Source organism: Pan troglodytes, chromosome 4 (genome assembly GCF_028858775.2).
Source record: "Pan troglodytes isolate AG18354 chromosome 4, NHGRI_mPanTro3-v2.0_pri, whole genome shotgun sequence".
Lineage (NCBI taxonomy): Eukaryota > Metazoa > Chordata > Mammalia > Primates > Hominidae > Pan > Pan troglodytes.
The window spans coordinates 119059782-119081634 of NC_072402.2; the positions used below are offsets into that span (position 1 = coordinate 119059782).

Sequence of the window (21853 nt, forward strand, 5' to 3'; positions counted from 1 at the left end):
TCCTTTTTCTGCCCTCTCCCTTTCTACATTTGTCAGACCCGCACCGTGGTCTTAAGGGTCTTACCTGACTCTCCTGCTCCCAGACCCAATAAATCTTTTGCACATTTAATTACATCTTGGAATATACTTTCAATAACTCATACTTGCATAAAGTGGAGATCTACCAAAATTTACTCATTTTAAAAGACTATAGCTATTATTGTCTCCAAGCAATCTAAAAATGCCTCGTGAATGTTTATAAGGTTATTTTTAGATAAACATTTGCTTCTTGGAAAATCGATTTAAACCCAATCTAATAGCCAAAATGTGAACATTTTGTTCAGAAGACTGGCAAGTAGTTCAATTTACATCCTGCCTCATTCCGTATTGCTTTCCACATGACATTCTATCTTAGATACATACATAGGCATGCCATTTAGTGCTTAAATCTCAAAAATTATTGCTTCCTGACTTTGATGTAGCCCCCAGAGTCAGAATCAAGAAAATAAGTAATACATGAGAAGTATTTGGGCAGAGCAGGTAGAAATTGTCGAATAATGTGAAGTTAATGTATATTTCAGCTTGGTCAATATTTTGATAATGAATCCATACAGAAAAGTGTTGTCTCTTAAGGATTTCTCCTTCTGCCAAATATTATCTATGTTTTATATTTTAAAGTAATATTAATTTATTATGTCTCTAATAGACATCAGTGGAAAGTAATTTTAGACAGAAAATGTTGCATCTTTTAACCTATATGCAATATGTCCATATAATTATATATGTTTACAATAGAATAAGTATTGCTCAAGCTCAAGTTCATTTACCATCATCCATGATTAACAACATTAATGGCTCAAATCACTGGACGAATCTTTAAAGTGCTGTCACGGTACCAACAGAGAATCAAATTTTAAATGATATCCTACCAGATCCTTCTTTTATTCCACTTTTTGCTGTGGGCATTTATGAGAATGTATCTGCTTGGGCTTCCTAATCAATGTGGCTGAGTTTATAACAAATTCTTCTTTGAAGCCATCATTTACCCTGACTATGCTGTAGTTGAACTAATGACTTGGTGGATAGATTTGTCAGGACCTTCTGCTAAGATTAATATGGTCTGAAGCCATCATTTACCCTGACTATGCTGTAGTTGAACTAATGACTTGGTGGATAGATTTGTCAGGACCTTCTGCTAAGACTAATATGGTCTTTCTTTCTTAGGCAAGTTAAAAAGAACAAAAAAAATTTACAGGGTAAAACAAAAAGCAGCAAGATTGGAGGAAATAGCAATGAATATTGGTATTATTGGAAGTTTCAACTATCCTTGTTTGAACTTATATCAATACTATCTATATTATGTCTTTTGATAAATTTTTTGGATTATTTTCATGGTATCATAATAATTCAATCAATTTACAGAAAAATATATATGAGAAATTAAAATTTATTTGATTTTACTATTTTTGCATTTGGCAAATAAATAGACATAAAATGATAGGAATTAAATGTCACACAATAGTATAAAAAGTATGGATAAGAATAATAAATATTACTTGAAAAACTAAAAATAATTAAAGTTTAGATTCAGAGAAATCACAAATTCATAATGTAGTAAAATATAGTTAGCTATCAATATAATCATGTAAAAGCAATGTTATGAATTATTTTCAAAAAAAGTAAGTTGGGATTATTTCTATTTTCCAGATATCAGTTTAATGTGTTAAATCACACTCTTTGTTATGGTATTAATGTTCAATTTTGAGTAACTATTAGCAATATCATTGGAGATTGTTAAAGAGGTTGAACAAAGTTATTTTTAAATAAAAATTCAGAAAATATTTTAAAAATTTTTATGTAATTGTTTCTGCACTTATCTTTCTAAATTATTTTTATCTGGAAATTAAGTATAAGTGAATAAGGAAAATAGAGAATGCTACCTTTTAATTAGTCAGTTTTTAAAATTTAATTTTACTATTCAAGCAATTTTAACAATGGAACTATTGAACCTACAGTACATATACCAAATTATCATAGGTGCTTTTGTTTTCTCACTTAATGCACTAAAATTAACATTTACCACTGGATAAAGGGATACAAGAGTTACTTTGGGGTGATGCTGTAATTCACTTTGCTCACTAAGGTATGTAACAGTTTCTTTCAGTTTGGGCTCATATAACCAAATGCTACAGACCAGGTAGTGTAAACAGACACTTATTACACACAGTTCTGGTAGCTAGCAAGTATAAGATCAAAGTGCCAGCTGATTGGATTGCTGGTGAAGTCTCTCTTCCTGGCTTGCAGACAGCCACCTTCTTTCTGTATCCTCCCTTGGCAGGCAGAGAGAGAAAGAGAAAGAGAGGATGTTTTCTTGTGTCTCTTTTTCTTCATATAAGGGCACTAAACCCAGGGCTCTACTCTGATGACTTTATCCAAAGATAATTATCTCCAAAGGCTCCAACTTAAATACCGTCATGTTAGGGGTTAGGGCCTCCATATATGAATTTTAGGAGTACACAATTCAGTCCATAGCATTTGCCCACCACCCTCTCCAAACTCATGTCCTCACATGCAAAATACATGCATTTCATCCCACTTGCTCCAAAAATCTTAAATTATTCTAACATCTATTCTAAAATCCAATGTTTTACCTAATATCATCTAAATCACATATGACTGAGATTGAAGTTAATAATTCATCCTGAGCCTAAATTCTCCTCTACCTGTGAACCTGTAAAAACTTGTAGACAAGTAATGTGCTTTCAAAATTTAATGATGGAATAGCCTGGAAAGACATTTTCACTCCAAAGGAGAGAAAACATAAAGAAGGAAGTGGTGATAAGTCCTAAGCAAGGGTAAAATTTAGCAAGAGAAATTCTATTATATCTTAACATTTAAGAGTAATCCTCTTTGGTTCAATGCTCTACCTTTTGGACCTACCAGTGTAGGAGCTGCTCTCTGTGGCTCTTTCAGAAAGAGATCCCACACCCAAGAACCTGGGTCTCCACTCTCTTAAAGTTCATCAGCACAATTTCACCCTGAAAGCTTTTGGAGGAGGCCCCCTGGCCTTTTGAAACCTAGTCCATGTCTCTGATGACCTCTGATATGCTTTCAGTCTCCTTATTCTAGTTTATTGGATAATGATGTTCCTTTGCAGCTGAATATCACTATGGTCCATACTAACAAAATCTAAAAAGTTGATTAAGTTCATTAGTTGCACCCATGACCTCTTTATGAAATGGTTATTCAGCTACCCCCAAGTGTTCTCTTAAGAACAGTGTTCTCAGTTTTTGCAGTATAGATAGGCTGAGAATTTGCCAATATTTTCAAGTTCTCATTCATTTTAACTTAACTGTTATTACTTTAATTCATCTTTTTTTTTGTACTTTACTATAAGCATTAAAGAGAAATCCAGCTACTCCTTCAACACTTTTATTAGAAATCTCCTGAGTTAAATATCTAATTTCATCACTCCTAAGTTCTGCCTTCCATGAAAGATTAGAACACAGTCCAGCTAAGTTCTTTGACACTTTATATCAAACATAACCTTTCCTCCAGTTTGCAATAACATGTTTCTTATTTTGGTCTGATTCCTCACCAAAATTGATTTTAACATCCATATTTATATCAGGCACCTCAAACTCCTCCAGCTTTGACCCATTACCCAGTTCTAAAGCTGCTGCCACATTTTTTAATATTTCTTACAGCAGCATTCCACTTCTTAGTACCAATATCTGTCAAAGTCAGCTGGAGCTTCTATAAAAATATACCGTAGACTAGGTAGTATAAACAACAGATTTATTTCTCATGGTTCTGGAGAATAGGAAGTTCAAGATGAAGGTGCTGGCCAATTTAGTTCCTGATGAGGGCCATCTTTCTGACTTGCAGTATGCCTTCTCACATGGTGGAGAGAGTGCAAGAAGTCTGAAACCTTTTTTTTTTTCTTCCAAAGGCACTAATCCCATCATGAAAGCCCTACCTTCATGAACTCATATAAAATAAATTATCCCAAAGGTCCCATCTTCAAGTATAATCGCTTTTGGGGTTTGAGTTTTAACATAAGAATTTTAGGGGGACAAAATTCAGTTCTCAGCAGACAGTATTTCAAATTGTCATTCTTCTGTAACTCATTTTATACTTATGTGCTTTAATATACTAAAGAAAACAAATGACTTTAGACTTTTCCATAATTCCTTCTTTAGAAAGGGTAACAAGCTGCTGACACTTTGGTCACTTTTTTTCTGTTATTGTCCAGTTGGTAATAGAATTTGGAGAAACAGAGAATATGAAGATTATTCGACACAGCAAGGTGATAAATGCCTTATTTTTACTTGTATTTGTGTCTTAAAACTACTTTTTTGTATGTTCAGTTAGCAGGTGTAGAAAATAGAACACAATGGAAATAAATAGACATAGCAGAAAGTGCCTGCTCTGTGAAAATAACTGTCAAGAGAATGAAAAGACAAGCCGCTGACTGGGAGAAAATATTTGCAAAGACACATCTAATAACATCTGATAAAATACTATTATCCAAAATATACAAAAAACTCTTAAAAGTCAACAATAGGAAATTATACAATCTGACTTTAAAATGGGTTACAGGCCTTAATAGACATATCATAAAATAAAATATACAGATGGCAAATAAACATATAAAAACATGCTGCTCATCATATGTCATCAGGGAAATACAAATTTAAAATATGAGATATCACTACATACTACTTTAAAAGACAGTTTGGTGGTTTCTTAGAAAAGGAAACATACTCTTATCATGTGATTTAGCAGTCACACTCTTTGGTGTTTGACCAAAGGAGTTTAAAACTTATGCCTACAGAAAAATCTGCAAACAATAGTTATCACAGCTTTATTAATCATTGCCGAAACTTGGAACCAACCAAGATGTCCTGTGGAACACACAAGATTTTTAGGGAAGAAAATATACTCTAATGATGAATACATATAATTACACATTTTTCTAAACCCATAAAATGTACAACATCAAGAGTGAGCCCTAATATAAACTATGAACTTGGAGTGACAATAGTTTGTCCATGTAAATTCATTGATTGTGACAAATGTACCACTCTGATAATGGGGGAGGCTATGCATGTATTGCTGCAGAGACTCCTTGTACCTTCTTCTCAATTTTGCTGTGAACTTAAAACCACTGATTCTCGTATACACTAATCAGCCTGGGTTTAAATCCCCTCTATGTCACTTACTATATTAGTTTTTCATTACTATGTAACAATTCACCCCAATATTTAGCTGCTTAAAACAGAAAAGCATTTATCATTTACTTTTTTTTCCTGTAAATCAGACATCTTAGGGCAGCTGAGCTGAGTGGTTTCGGCTTAAGATAATCTCTTAAGACTGCAACAAGGTATTCATTGGGGCTTGCTTGTAGCTATTCTAAGATTTGAAGAAGAGGTGACTGGGGAATGGTAGGTCTTGTTTCCAAGCTCACTCACATGGCTCTCTGTGAGGTCTGCTTCTACATACTATGGCAGCTAATTTTCCTAGAGCAAGTGATCCAAAGAGAGAATGAGAGAAAGCTTTCAAAACGGAAATTGCAGTCTTTTATAGTCTAATCTTGGGAATGACATTCAATCATTTCTGCCATGGTCTTTGTTGTTAGAACAGTCAGTAAATCTAACCAAAACTCAAGGAGAGAGATTACATAAGGGTATGGATATTAAAATGGCAGGACCATCGAGAATTGTTTTAGAGGATCCCTACCACACTTCATATGTGTCATGTTTCCTTGCTTCTAGAATTAGACTAATAATGTTAGTCTCATGGAAAATAAATTGATAGTTGTGAAACATAATGGCTCACAGCAACCTCTCAATAAACGTCATCCATGGTAATGAGAATGGCATCCATTGCTTGAATTTCTCCCAATGTAGTCAATACTGCTCTAGCTACCCTCCAGCATCCTCTGCTCCAATCAATCCTTCTATGAGGCTCCCAGATTTTTATTTAGACACTACATTTATTGTCTATCTCCATATTATGCTGCCCTTTACAATGATTTTATTCCTCACTACATCGAAACTCCAACTTTCACTGCCCTTTATAATCTAGTCTTTTACTTCCCAGGTACCAAACAGACTCTTGGCTTTAACTGGACAAAGATCCAGATTTTCATTGAATTATATTCTCCTGTACTCTTTTTTATAGTTTTTACTTTCTACATTGAGTCTATAATGCAAGCCTCACTAACTAATGTAGTTTTCTCAGAATTATGGACACAATGTTGAACAAGTCGATGCCTGTACTTAAAGAATGACTGATTAAAAGGGGAAACAGAACAATTAAGGGGGAATTACAATGTAGCATGATACATACCCATTAGGTTATAGCCATTGCTGCTATGGAAAAAAACATCTTACAACATGGCATAACCCCACCTCTACTAAAAATACAAAAAATAGCTGGGTGTGGTGGCCCATGCCTGTAGTCCAAGCTACTGGAGAGGCTGAAGCGGGAGGATTGCTTAAGACCCGGGTGTCAACGCTGTAGTGAGCCATGGTCATGCTGCTGCACTCCAGCAAGAGTGACAGAGTGAGACCCTGTATAAAAAAAAAAAAAACCCAAAAACATATTAATATTTAATAATCTAGGTTAGGGATCAAAGAAGACATTTTGACAAGAAGCTACACTTAATATAAAGTCTGAAAGAGAAAGAGATAATTAGATAAGAGGCAAGCAGATAAGAAGGTGTAGAAATTAAGGGTTGGGAGTAAGTGAATAAAAAGCAAGCCCAGGGCATGTGAAAATACTCTATTATTCACTAATTGTTTCATCTGCATAGGTTGCAATTAACCAATGGGATCATATCTCACTCACCTATAATGTAGCAATAATGTCCCTAATTTTCTTCCATATTTCATCCACCCCTAGGTCCAGGGCTACAGATTAATTACTAATCAATAATTAAAACATGACTTATTCATATGAATGCAACACTATAGCTTTCTATATCTCTAATTATTTGACAGTTATATTTATATGTTAACTTAAGAAAATATAACTACCAGTAGTTGTTGATTTGAGATTATGGTACTATGCACAACAAGTTACAAGTCCAAATCCATTTAAAGGGACAACCCTGTTCATCTTCCACATACTCCAGTTTGCTATGTTTATGTAATGGCTTTGGAGTCAGACTGCCTGGGCTCAATTTGGAGATAGATAGATTAGATAGACTTTATATAATTATACATAAAGGTAAGTTATTTAACCTCTCAGCCTCAATTACTTCATTTCTGAAATGGAAATTAACACTTACCTTAATAGGATTCAATGATTATTACGATGATGATTGATTATTACTTTGAGCGAAACTCCTCCAGCTTATAATGCATAATTTATGAGTATTCATGAGGTTTATGGAATTTTGACTAGTGTCCACTCAGCTTAGAATAATGCTCAATTTGTTCATACATTTATTCATTCATTCATTCATCAAAAAATGAAGCGTCCAGCATATGCTGGGCTCCTGTTGGGGGCTAGTGAGGTGAAGATGTATAATAAACATTCCCTGCCCAGCTGTTGCTTATGGGATACAAAGCAGAGCAGTTATTCGGGCTATGAAACAAAATAAAGTTTGGCAAATGTAGCTGAGCTACTATGGTGGTACAATAGAAAATTTGATCAACTTTGCCTCAGACGATAAAAAAAAAAAAGCAAGAACAGCATCCTGGAGTAAAAAAAGTTTGACTTGATTCTCAAACAATTAATAGGAGTTTTGCATGAGAACGCACAAGGAAAGGCATTCCAAGAGGAGGAAAATGTATAAAGAATTACTAGGCAGATGATGATTATTAAAATGTCAATATTTTGTGTGGACAAATTCTGAATTCAGGTGTTATTTTTAGAAAATATTTACATGTTATCTCTTTATTGTTATAAAAATCAAAGCACAGAGGAATATGGAAACTTCTCCATGGTATATTGCGTAATTCTTATATATGTTAAATAGTGTGCTACTCAGTCACATTCTACCCCTTCTCTTTCTATCCCATTTCTTAATATCTATAAGGCAAATTCAAAACAGCTAGGATATAATATTTTGTAAAAAACATGTTAATGGAACTATGGGTACATTTCCATGATAGCTGTTTCTTCTCTTCTCTTCTGTGTTTATAATGCGCAGTTTGACAAGATGGGGGATGAGTGGTGGCCAGAAAGGGAAAATGATCTATACTGTCTCCTATCAGATACTGGGCATGGATGGAAATGGGCAAGTTATTTACTAAATAAAAACAGATACTCTGGAGAGTAACATCCACTCTAGTCAGTAATATCATTTACTCGTAGGTTAGGGACACAGGAACATAATCTGCTCTGTTTTAAAGATTAGCTGAAAACCCTATTGGCTTCAGTCATCTAGAGGAATTATATTTACCATTAAATGTTATTACATTAAGTTAACATTAAATGTTACCACAATTTATTCTTAAAATAATACTGTAGAAGTAAGTATAAGATAAACTTGACTGTTTTTAAAATATATACATATAGCATAATTTAAATAAGGAAAAGAGTGATATCAAATTATAATTGCTAAAAAAAGAGCTGAAATAGGAAATTGTCTTTTCGAATAAAAATCAGTGTCATTGTAAGAAGAAATAAAATAATTCCTGCTAGGCCAACTTTTAAAACCAATATTTTATCATACCTTCATAAAAGATATTTTACTGATAATGTAGGCATAGCGGTGATATACTTCCTCCTTTCTCTATACCCCTAAAAAAAAAAAAAAAAGAAAGGAGAATATTCTATGTGCCAGAGATAATTACTCTTATTTGTGCCTTATAATCAGTGTATCTCCAGAAGCGAACAATATTAAACACATTTAGAAGTAGCATAAATACTATATGACTTTTGAACTATGAAAGTATAAACAGTTCTTATTCTTATAGTGGCAATAAAAGTTGAACATTCAATATATCCGTGTCATGCAACTTAAAGCAATTGGTGTTCTTTCAAATTAATTTAAGCAGTATGCATGATAGAAGTGGAAGGTAGTTGTTTATGACTAAATTTTAAGCCCTATTTATGGAGCAAATTATTTGACTTTAAACAGCAAAATGTTACTAATCAAAGAAACTAAGAATACTGAGTTTGCTTATGTTTCTTGAACACAATTATCACATATTATTTCTATGCATTTATAAAACAATTTTAAACTTAATTTTATAAAAATGTTACAATTTGTTCTTAAAATAATACACATTTTAAGCTGACTTACACAGGTGAAACTTTAGAATACACCTTTAGCTTCAGAATCAATGTTAAAAGAAATCAGTAACACAGTCAGATATATGCTGTACTTTAGATAATGCCATTTTAGCAATATTAACTTTAGTAATTATAGAAAAGCATAAAAATTTGGGACTTCCATGACATTCATTAAGATTTTATAATTCATTATGTGAAATTACCTGTTTCGTAAAGGTAAAAATAAATACCCGTTAAAATTTATGATTTGTTTTTCTTAACTTCGTTGTTAAGACAAAGGGTTTTGGTAAATATAAATGAGCCTTAAAATATAAAATAATTACAAGTCAGCTACTACCTGAATTGTGAATAGTCTGGAGATACGACATACATAGCAATGATTGATTGAGCACTGTCTATTTCCCCATGGCTTGCTCTCAGTTTTGCTGCAGATAATACCTAAGCCAGCCTCATGCATTGGGACTATCTGCAGGGCAATCCTTGGATTTCTGATCCACATTTTCTTCTTGCTATGTAATTCGGCTCTTTCTACTTCAGATAGTCACCTTTCCACAGCTAAATACAGATATTTAACTCTAGGTTTTGCCCTCTTCATTCTCTTAGTATAAGTAACATAGGAAATGGGTCTTCTCCCTTGCCTGTTTTCATTCATTTGCAAAGCAAATTTCAACTCTGATTGTTACTAATAACTAGTTGGGTAGACTTAGAAACAAAGCTCTATAAAAGTATGCGAAAATAATATGACTCAAATTTAAAAAATAGAAATTAAAAATAAAAGCTTTAAGGCTGGTACAGGATACTGAGCATTTAAGTCAACTGGAAATTTTATATGGGAATTCTGGAAACAATCAAAGTATCTCATAGCCTCCTTTCTGTTTAACTGAACAAAGTCTTCAGATTCAGAATTCTAACTATGCTAAAAATGATAGATTTCACATTTTGATGCTATTGTAAGTGGTATTTAATTTCAACTTCTGAGTTTTCATTGGTTGCATATAAAAATACATTGATTTTTGCATATTGCCTCTTATATTCTGCAAAGCTTACTTATTCTAGTTGCTTCTTGAAGATTTCATAAAATTTTCTACACAGGTTAGTCATGTCATCTGTCAGTAAAGAGGGTTTGCTTTTTACTTTCTAATGTGGATGATTTACATATTTTGCTTGCCTGTTGTACTATATAAAACCTCCAAACAATGCTGATTAGAATTCTTGAGAGCAAACACCCTTGTTCTCATCCTAATCTTATGTGAAAAACTATTTTCTTTCACAAGTAAATATAATGATAACTGTAAGTTGGTTGTAGGTGCCATTTTTGCAGTGAAGGAAGTCCCTTTCTATTTGTAGTTTGCTGAGAGTTTTTTTTTAAATCAGGAATGGATATTAGATTTTATCTAATGCTATTTCTGAATCTATTGAGATGACCACATAATTTTACTTTATTATTTGTTAATATGGTATGTAACACTGATTGATTTTCAGAAGTTAAATTATACATATATTTCTGTTAAGAATTTTTGTAGTTTCAATTTTTTATCTGCATTTGTGTAATAATTATTGCTTTCTGTCATTTTTAACATTTCAATTTTGTAAAACTATCAAAAAGCAATTTGGGATGTTATAGTGTCTTTTATTTAGAACTCATTTCTTAACAGGAAATCATATCCAGAGCAAGATGGAGATAGAGTAATAATTGACAGCTTTATCTATTCCCCAAATACACATGTTTATATTTTAAACAATATATTATTTTTATAAGATATATATATTACATATAAATAACAACATAGTGTTATAATGTATTGTAAACAAATGGAAATTTCAGGAAGGAGAGACATATATGAATTTAAAATAGGCAACTTCTAAATATAAGTAGAGAATAAACAGAGCATATCCCTAATCTAGTTAATTTAGAAATATTATTAAATATGTGCCAAACACTATTTTTGGTGCCTGGGATATGGCATCAACTGGAACCCCAGCCCTAGATTTATATTCTGTGTCAAGGTCAGGCAATAGAAAACTGTACACTGAATGTAATATTAAGAAGTAATAATCACATTGACAAAACTTAAACAAGGACAAGCAATAGGCAGTAGAAAGTGGCAGCAACAGGGGGAAAGGCTACTTTAGAGACGATAGTCAGAGAAGGCTTCTCAGAGAAAGTAGGGTTTCACTCTGTTCATTAATGAAATGAGAGCCATACAAAGATCTGAGTGAACAGCCTTCTAGGCAAGGGAAGAACAAGACCAAAGTTCTGGGGAGAGAACGAGTTTGGCAATTTCTTATGTGAAGAAAACCAAGAAGGCTGGTGAGGCTAGAGTTGATATCACATGAGGCCTTCTAACTTAGAAATTTCTAAATAAAGTAAAAAGACAAGGATAGCTTTGAGCAGGGGAGTGACAAATGCCGGCTTTTGAGGCCTCCATATTATATATGGTTTTCTCACTTCAGGAGTCTCCATGCTCCCCTCAGTACAGGAATAATCAGAGGAAGAGTCAGATTGCTTTGGGCAGTCTGGACTCAGTGCACAACTCGTGGTTGTTCCATACATTTTAATCAGCAGTCCAGTTGAATAATTGGTTGCAAGAAACTACCTATACAGCAGTTAGTTCCCATTTTGTTCAAATATACCGATTCATTAAGATTTTTCTGGAATTGGAGGATAATTAAAATGTTGGAATATAAATAGAGGTCTCTTAGTTAAAAGAGGAGTGAGAGACAATTCTGAGCATTGATTTTTAAAGCTCCCTAATCAACTGGGGCAAATACTCATGATTATAGGGACAGCACAAAATGGAACAGGTAGATTTTTAAAAAACCAACAGGATAAAAACATCATCCTCTAACCAACACGACACCCTTTGGGCTACTTGAATATACACAAAGACCTCAGGGCACTGGTAACACTTCTCTTCCCTGGTCGCACCTGACATAAAGCTATTCAGTTTTCAATATTTTGCTAATCATATCATATATAATGTGAACATATCTTTTTATAGAGTCTAATATTTCTGTTATATATTGCTTTATTGATAGCTATTTGGGGTGGATTTCATTATATTACCTCTATTTCTTTGACAAGTACTTTTTCAGAATTCACTACATATACAGTTAAGTAATATAAAATGTTCTCTTTTCTATTACCCCCTATCCTTGGGTTGTTTTATGATTGCAATGAAATGATGTTGTTACTAAAGTGATTATAAAGCACCTAATGTTTCTGGATGCAGAAAGGTAGGACCTTATTTTAGGGACATTTTTATGACCCAGAGGACTAAAAGTGCTGCAATGGTAGAAATCCATATTGTATTAAATGACATCACACATTTGGATTCACTCAGTGTTTTTAAAATCTGCTACCATAGTTTTCTCCATTTTAAAACACATGTAGACCTAGACTTTTGCTGAGGCTGCTCTTCAGTTAGCAATGTTCCTAAGTCTATCAACCTGCACACAACTTCATGCTCTAAATATGCCCACATCCATAAAAACTCACCAATACATTGCCCTGTTCCTCAGGACACTGTTCTCCAAACCGGGTGGAAAAGTCAGCCCTCCTAATATGTTGACTATCCAGCTAAAATGCACTTCTATAATTTCTATACAGTTGTCGAGAATAGTGTGTATTAGGGAAATGGTACAGATAGGAAGAATAGTAAAGAGGCAGTTGCAGTAAGAGAAATTAGGGTTTTTCAGACCCAGATGGTATCACAGTATGGTCAGAGACGTGGTCAAATTCTATCTATATTTTGAAGCCAGCGTCAACTGGATTTTCTCTCTCATTAGATACGAGGTGAGAAAAAGAAAAAGGTAAGGATAAATTCATAGTTTTTGTTGTTAGCAAATGGAAGAGAGGAGCCACCATTTGCTGAGAGTAGAATGGTTCTGGACAAGTTAAACGTCAAGTATCTGGTCGGTGTTCAAGTGGAGATGTTGAGAGATATGGCAGATATGCATATAAGTCAAGAGCTCATCAGAAAGATGTCTACTAGAGTTATACATGTTTAGAAGTCCTCATATAGATGGACAATGTAGGAAATAAGTTTAAATAAAGCAGAGGACTGGTATATGAATTTTGGGACACTCCAATAGGAAGCAGTCCATTAGAATCAAAATAAAGCATATTTGAACTAAATAACTGTATCAATTATTTACTCCAAAATGAATAAAGGAAGAGAAAGAGAAACGATTTTGAATAATAACCAATGGGACTCTAAATGGAAGCATTCATTTTTTTAATAATATTTTGTAATTGGTTATAAATTTTCACCTCTGGAGAGCAAGAACTATGCAGTTTGATGATTTATAATACTTTCAAAATATTTTATTGACTTTATAATAGATAAATGAGAACTTTGTAATTTTAGAAAATAACTTTTATATTCTTGAGAGAACATGTGCAGATAAGAAATAATTTTCAAAATTGCCATTTTAATTAATGAAACCTTAAAATTACATTTAAAGTTGGATATGTGCTTTGTTATTTTTATTATATTATCTTTTCTTTCATGTATTCTTTAGTTATTTCATTATTTTTATTGAAAAGTTTCGGTTGATATTTCTTTTGATTAATTTCAATTCTTAATTACTTTCCATTAAGTATGTATTTCAAATTAATATATACGTATCATTTATTTAACTCCTGTTTCAGGAGAAGTACAAATGTTCATCCTAGGAAATACACTCCAGCGGTAAGACTATATATTCTGTTATCTTCTATTATGTTAGGGAAATGTAAATTATATTGTGAAACAATTTGTTTTGGGCGTTCTTGACTGACATCCTACTTTAGCATTTACCCAAATTTAACAAAAACTTGTATTCACAAATCAGTTTGCTCTTAGTCAAGGATTATCATGAAAACTAAGGCATCCAGGTATGTGTGTCTGTGTCTGTGGTGGTGTGAGTGCATATCTATGTGTGTGTATGTATGTGGGGTATGTGTTTTTTCATGGGCACATTTTTATGATTTATTGTTTTTCATAATCTTTCTATAATAGACATGAATACATGTAAGTCAAACTAAAATTATTATGTATGGATCATTTGTTATAAGCCACGTATCAAGGGAAGCAACAATTATGCAAAAAAGCACAGTACTATTTCCCAAAATGCTAGTTTACTTCTTGCAAAGTTTTAAAATGCAGTGACTTATTTCTGTCAATGTGCAAGTTTCTTGTTACGGATTCTAAGGTGTTCACAGTTTAATGAGGTAAAAAACATGCCGAATGTCATTATGATACAACGTGAGAAGCAAAATAGTAGAAATAGATCTGCTGTCACACAGCTAAAGGGAATCACTAACCTGAAAAGGTGTAACAGAGAAGGTTTCCATATGGTATTAGCAATTTTTTTTTTAATTATACTTTAAGTTTTAGGGTACATGTGCACATTGTGCAGGTTAGTTACATATGTATACATGTGCCATGCTGGTGCGCTGCACCCACTAACTCATCATCTAGCATTAGGTATATCTCCCAATGCTATCCCTCCCCCCTCCCCCCACCCAACCACAGTCCCCAGAGTGTGATATTCCCCTTCCTGTGTCCATGTGATCTCATTGTTCAATTCCCACCTATGAGTGAGAATATGCGGTGTTTGGTTTTTTGTTCTTGTGATAGTTTACGGACATGGATGAAATTGGAAATCATCATTCTCGGTATTAGCAATTGTATTTCTGGAAGAATGTCTAGGATGTTTAAATGTCTGCCATCTCACTCTCTCTTTTCTTAGCTAATTGCCTGTCATCTACCAGGTCTTGCTCCTGTCATTTTCTTAGGGATTTCTTCCCATGCACCTCTGGCTGATGGATGTCCCTTTGCTATATGTTCACCTCCTATCAATGGTATTCATTTCTTTACATTGTAATAATGTATTCATTAGTGAAATTATTTGCTTGCTTTTCACTGGACTTCCCTCCCCATCAGAATGAATGCATGGAATATGTCTGTTTGTTCACCCTTGTATCCCGGCACCTAACAGAATGCCTGACCTGACCAAAAGGAGGAGCTCAATAATTTCTTACTGGATGAAGAAATAGGAAATTTAAAAAATAATTGAAACTTCAGGTGTGTTAGTTAAATATTATGTTTATATTTTTATCAGATCCTTAAATAACTAAATCACTTTTTCAGGTCCCTTTGTGTTGATTTTACTCAACACAAAATTTTAGAGTAATAATTTGTATTATGGAACTATTAGGTATGTTACTTAATAACATGCTTCTTATTCTTTTGGCTCTTCAGCAAGTTTAAATATTATCTTCAAAAATTCATAAATTTTTCCCTTTATTGACCTTCAAAGTTGCCTCATAATAAGTATTTCCTACTTCATCTTTTTTTATATCTCTATCACAAATATATTCTGAATGCTTTTCTTGCTCATTTTTTAACTTTAGCTTTCTCCAACCCTGAAACATACAATGGTCTTGTTACTAGTTACTTTTTCTAAGTTCTATTTGCAAATTTAACAGTAATTATAATATATGACTCTGTCTGTATTTTAAAATTATATTTTATTTTTAGTCATTCAATATACTGAAATTCTAACATTAGAAAGATAAAATATGTTTTACCTCAGGAATATTCTAAACAAGAAAATATTAGGTTGGTGCAAAAGTAATTACGGTTTATGCCATTGAAAGTAATGACAAAAATCGCAATTACTTTTGCACTAACCTAATAATTTTAATTGAATGTACTTTTCCTTTGCACAAAGAACTTGTAATTTCCAGTGTTATTACTTAGAGTTAATTATAGCTTTAATAACTTGTGTCAGGCAGAAAAGAGAGAAAGTAATCTTTCATAGCATTACCAAAACTTTCCACTTGTTGGTAGTTTTTCCTGTGGGATTTTTTTAAATCTGAGATAAACGATATAAACTGATATCAAAAGGAAAACAATTTATAGTTCCTTTTGGGAGGTCAAATTGATAATAATAATATTAAAACCCCATGGAATTCCAGTCCATTAAGAGATATACATATTTATGAAAAAGAACATCATACACTTTATAAAAAATGATAGGCTAATATCTGCATAGACAAAAACTAACTTTATGTTGTTTTTGAAAGACATTTTAAAAGAAAAATGTTTCTGCTTACCTCCAAATTAATGTCTCCTATCATCCTCTGAAATGTCTTTTGTTTAAATAATAAAATCTTCCCTTGAGCTAAAGCCTTATGAGTGTACATAATTAGGATATATTAGTAAGTTGACATGACTGTATATTGATTAACCAAAATCAGAAGCCTAATGTAAGAAAATATATTTAGTAATATAGATGAAAAATGTAAACCTCACACTGTGAAGACTCTGGAATCTGCTATATTCCTTGGAAGAGTATCAACTTATTTGTTTCAGCAGGCAGGCATTAAATTAGACGGACTTAAACATTAAACACCAGCATTTGGGTATCAATTCAAATCACCTAATAATGCTGATTATTATTAAATCACTTAACAATACCTAATAAAGACTGTGGATTGTTCAAAAACTATGGAAGAGTATATATACAATGTTGATCACTCCCTCTCTGGTTCTGTTTTTTCAGGATTCCCCTGACCTCTACAACAAGTTTGGTTGTCTCATATTCTCTCCAGTTCCTTAGGCCAGCTCAAGTTTTATCAGTATCTTTTGGACCCAATGAGTCCTTCCTGGCCTCACTCCAGAAGAAGACTGGCCTCAGTCCAGAGAAACAAAAAATGTGAAATTCACCCACTGGAACTCTCCTTCTCCAAGTATCAGTCTCCTTCCAGAATTTCCGGCTTCTGGTCTCTTTTCAAGGAATTTAGAAGGTACTTTCTATATTCTGTCCAGGGTTTACATCTGTCTACAATACAGGGTTGCTCTGATACTAGCCTACTTCTTTATTTGTGTGATTTTAAAATTAGTTATTACTCTATTCTAATTTGTCTAAAGTCATCTATTTTTCAGAAATATTTACAGGGGCTTACTTTCTAATTTATGTTCAAATACAGGTTACTCTATCTAGCAGTTTATCTCATTTGTTCTTTCAAAGACCAAACTGCTGAACTCGTTAATCTTTTGTGTGGTTTTCGTGTCTGAGTTTCTTTCAGTTCTGCTCTAATTTTGATTATTTTTTGTCTTCTGCTAACTGTGGGGTAGTTTGCTCTCCTTTCCCCAGTTCCTCTAGGGATGATGTTATGTTGTTAATTTGAGATGTTTCTAACTTTCTGATGCAGGCATTTAGCTCTATAAATATCTTTTTTAACACAGCTTTAACTGTTTCCAGAAATTCCTGTATCTTATATCTCTCTTCAAATTTGTTTCAAAGAATTCCTTGATTGCCGCCTTAATTTCATTGTTTACACAAAAGGTACACAATGTTGTTTAATTTACATGTATTTGTATAGTTTTGAGCATTTTTCTTGGTTTTGATTTCTCTTTTTATTGCACTATGGTCTAAGAGTATCGTTGGTATGACTTCAGTTTTGAATTTTCTAAGGATTGTTTTACAGCTGATTTTGTGGTCAGTTTTAGACTATGTGCTCTGTACATATGAAAAGAATGTATATTCTATTGTTTTTGTTGGGGAGAGTTCTGCAGATGTCTAGTAGGTCCATTTGGTCAAGAATCAATTTAAGGCCTTGGATATCTTTGTTAATTTTCTGTCTTGATGATCCATCTAATAGTGTCAGTGAGGTGTTGAAGTCTCTTACTATTATTGTGTGGTTATCTAAGTCTCTTTGCAGGACTCTAAGAAATTGCCTTATGAATCTAGGTCCTCCTGTGTTTGATGCAGACATATCTATGAAACTTAGAACTTCTTGTTGAATTAAACCCTTTAACATTACGTAATACCATTCTTTGTCTTTTTAACTGCCTGTTTTGTCTGAAATTAGAATAGCAACACCTGCTTTTTTCTATTTTTCTTTTGCTTTGTAGATTTTTCTCCATCGCTTTACTTTGAGCCTATGGATGCCATTGCCTATTAGGTGGGTCTCTTGAAGACAGCATTCCACTGGGTATTGCTTCTTTATCCAACCTGCCAACTGCACATTTTAATTGGGGCATTTTGTCCATTTACATTCAAGGTTTATAGTGATATGTGTGGATTTGGCCCTATTATCATCTTGTTTGCCGGTTATTATGCAGACTTGTTAGTGTGGTTGCTTTTGTAGTGTCAATGATCTATGTATTCAAGTGTGTTTTTTATGGTGGCTGGAAATGGTGTTTCTTTTCTATATTTAGCACTCCTTTCAATCAGGCAGGTCTGGCAGTATATTAGGGTTCTCTAGAGGGACGGAACTAATAATATATATATGTGTGTGTGTATATATATACGTGGGAGTTTATTAAGTATTAACTTATAGGATCACAAGTTCACACAATAGCTGTCTGCAAGTTTAAGGAAAAGGAGGACCAGTCTGAGTCTCAAAACTGAAGAAGTTGGAGTCCAGTGTTCAAGGGCAGGAAGCATCCAGCACAGGAGAAAGATGTAGGCAGGAAGGCTAGGCCAGTTATCCTCTTCCATGTTTTTCTGCCTGCTTTATCTTTGATGGCAGCTGATTAGATTGTCCCCACTAGATTAAGGGTGGGTCTGCCTTCCCCAGCCCAGTGACTCAAATGTTAATCAGCTTTGCCAACACATTCACAGACACACCCAGGATTAACACTTTGTATCCTTCAATCTAACCAAGTTGACACTAGTATTAACCATCACAAGTGGTAATGTATCCCCTTAGCATTTGCTTTTTGGAATAGGACCTTATTTCTCCTTGCTTATGAAACTTAACTTGGCTGGATATTAAATTATTGATTGCAATTTATTTTCTATAAGAATTCTGATTATAGGCATCCTATCTCTTCTGGCTTGTGGGGTTTCTGCTGAAAGTTCTACTGTTAGCCCAGTTGGGTTTCCTTTGTAGGTGACCTGCCCCTTCTCCCTAGCTGCCTTTAACATTTTTTCTTTCATTTTAACCTTGGAAAATCTGATGACTGTATGTCCATGGGATGGTCATCTTGTGTAGTATTTCATAGGGGTTCTTTGCACTTCCTGTATTTGAATGTTGGCCTCTTTAGGAAGGTTAGGGAAATTTCCACGGACAATGTCCTGAAATATGTTTTCCAAGTTGTTTGCTTTCTCTCCCATTCCTTCAGAGTTGCCAGTGGGATATAAATTTGGTCTCTTTACATAATCCCATATTTCTTGGAGGTTTTGTTCATTCTTCATCTTTTTTCTTTATTTTTGTCTGACTGAATTATTATGTAGAACTGCTCTTCGAGGTCTGACAGTCCATCCTCAGCTTGGTTGATTGTGCTGTTAATACTCGTGATTGTTCTCTGAAATTCTTGAAATCAGTTTTTCAGCTCTATCGGATCACTTTGGTTCCTTCCTAAGATGGCCATTTCATCTCTCATCTCCTAAATCATTTTATTGTATTCCTTAGAATGCTTGGATTCCCCTGAATCTTGATTATCTTCATTTCTGTCCATATTCTTAATTCTGTCTGTCATTTCAGTCATTTCAGCCTGGTTGAGAACCACTACTGGAGAACTAGTGTGGTCATTTGGACATTCTGGTTTTTGAGTGGCCAGAGTTCTTGTACTTGTTCTTTATCATCTGTGTAGACTGCTGTTCCTTCATTTTTTGAAGTTGCTGTCCTTCGTATAGGTGTTTTTGCTGTTACATTTTTTTTTTATAACTTTCAGGGTTTGATTGTGGTAAACACTGGGTTCAATAAACTAGCTTCATTTCCGGAAGATTTTCAAGGGAAAAGACTCAGCTTAGGACTCCTGGCCTGGGTACTCTAACCCTGGGGCCTCGTGTCAGGCCCCCAGCTTTGTTCTCTGGCCCCTAGAGGCTGTGCTGGAAGGGTTGAGGTGTTCCCAGATCCTGGCCAGAGCACTCTGATGACTGGTGCTGGTGAAAGTGCTTTGTTAGATCGGCAGCAATGGGATCTATGCTCAATCACATGTGCTAGCAGCAGCAGCAAGGTGGCAGGGTGCTTGCACATTGACTGGGTGCAGGGTACCCATAGGAGTGGGGCTGCAGTGTTCCTGCATGCACTCATGCTGGCAGCAGAGGTGGGGCAGAGTGTTACTGGGTGTGGGCTGCCAACCTCCATGCACACATTTGTAGCAGTGATGCTGGTTGTGCTAGGGGTGGAGTGGTGGTGTTGTCAGTGTCCACATGTGCATTCACATGGGCAGCAGTGGTGGCACAGGTGGGGCAGGGTTTCAGACCTCAGCGTGTGCATTCACATTGGTTGCAGAGGCTTTGTGGGTAGGCAGGCTCATCCTATATTTTAAAGCTGGCAATTAAAGACATTATGACACTTGGTAATTTTTGTTTCTTTAAACTGTAGTTTTTAGCAAGAATAAAGATATCAACAGATGCTAATTACTGAAATTTAACTTTTGCTGTTCCTACTGGAACTTACCAAATGTTCTGCTGCATTATTAGATCTGTTTTTCTGGACAAAATATACCTTGAAAACACACATAATAAGAGAAAAAGATTATGGTGAAGTATCTCCAAAGTTTTCTAAGAGATAAGGAAATAAAAAGTAAAGGGACAAAGAGAAATATGAATGAGTACTGCCTCTGGCTACATATGGAAAATGCTACAATTAGATGTTCAATCAGAGGGCAAGTCTGAGGGGAGTTAGAAATCCTACTATGGGTGCAACTCTAAAATTCTGAAAAAGTAAAGGGATGGTGGAAGGAATTATTTTTGAGAAATAGGGCTTCTACTCTGAAACCTTTGATTCTGGGCTTAATTATTTAAGATAGTTCTTGCTAGTTATCCTTGCAGTTTTACTGGTGTAATTGTAAATTGAGTGTTACAATTCCTCTTGAAGTCTCCTAATAATCTATCAGAGGTTTCTTGTTCCTTTTGTCTTTTTGGCCAAATTCATAAAATGAATATAGTATCTTGACAACCTGTTTTAAACACTGCTTGTTTATCCAACTTGCCAACTGCACATTTTAATTGGGGTATTTTTGGGCCCAATTAAATAAAGCCTTTACAAAAGGCTTTTATTTCTAGTGCAGTGAAGGCTTTACAATGATTGCATTTACTTTTAACAACAACAACAGTACATGGTTTGCACACATTTCATTCCCCTTCATAAACTCTCTCTCTTCTTCTTTCTCCTCTTACTTGTCCTTCCTACTCCTCCTCTATCTCTCTCAATGGTGATTTAAAGATAGTCTGTTGCTGTTTGAGGACTTTCACAGATCCAGTAACATGGCCACTAGAAATTTTAGTTTATATCTTGATCCTGATCAAATGCCTGGCTCTTCCATCCATACCCTAAAGTTTGTCCAGTGTCAATTTGATAGGGACAGAAGGCAGCCAAGTGCCTAGGTAGATAGGGGCAGGTACCCTTTGAAAACCCACCCCCAAGCCAAAGACAGTTTAAAGCCTGAAAGCCAAACTACAAGTTAATTCCTCGCACCGGATTGAGAACTTGTCCTCCTATTTGGCTTGCTTTCCTCTGATCCCCGCTCTTCACCTATTTTACATACACCTAACCTTTTCTAATTGGCTTTCTACACTGCCATACCCACCTTTAAATGGTGCTTTCACTTTAAGCTTTTTTGCATACTCACAAAACAATCATCATGCACACTCCATCCTGTGCCTGTAAAGG

General features: G+C 34.4%; 1 long non-coding RNA gene across 1 annotated transcript in view; it reads right to left on the reverse strand.

Annotated features, from left to right (window-relative positions):
• Positions 1-4480: 4480 nt before the first annotated feature.
• Positions 4481-21853, reverse strand: part of LOC134810098 (uncharacterized) — an 82738-nt gene continuing 65365 nt past the window's right edge. The window contains exons 2-3 of the long non-coding RNA XR_010157316.1: positions 8669-8736; positions 4481-6557 (exon numbers count right to left, since the gene is read on the reverse strand). This is a non-coding gene — a long non-coding RNA (uncharacterized LOC134810098). The remainder of the gene's footprint in view (positions 6558-8668; positions 8737-21853) is intronic.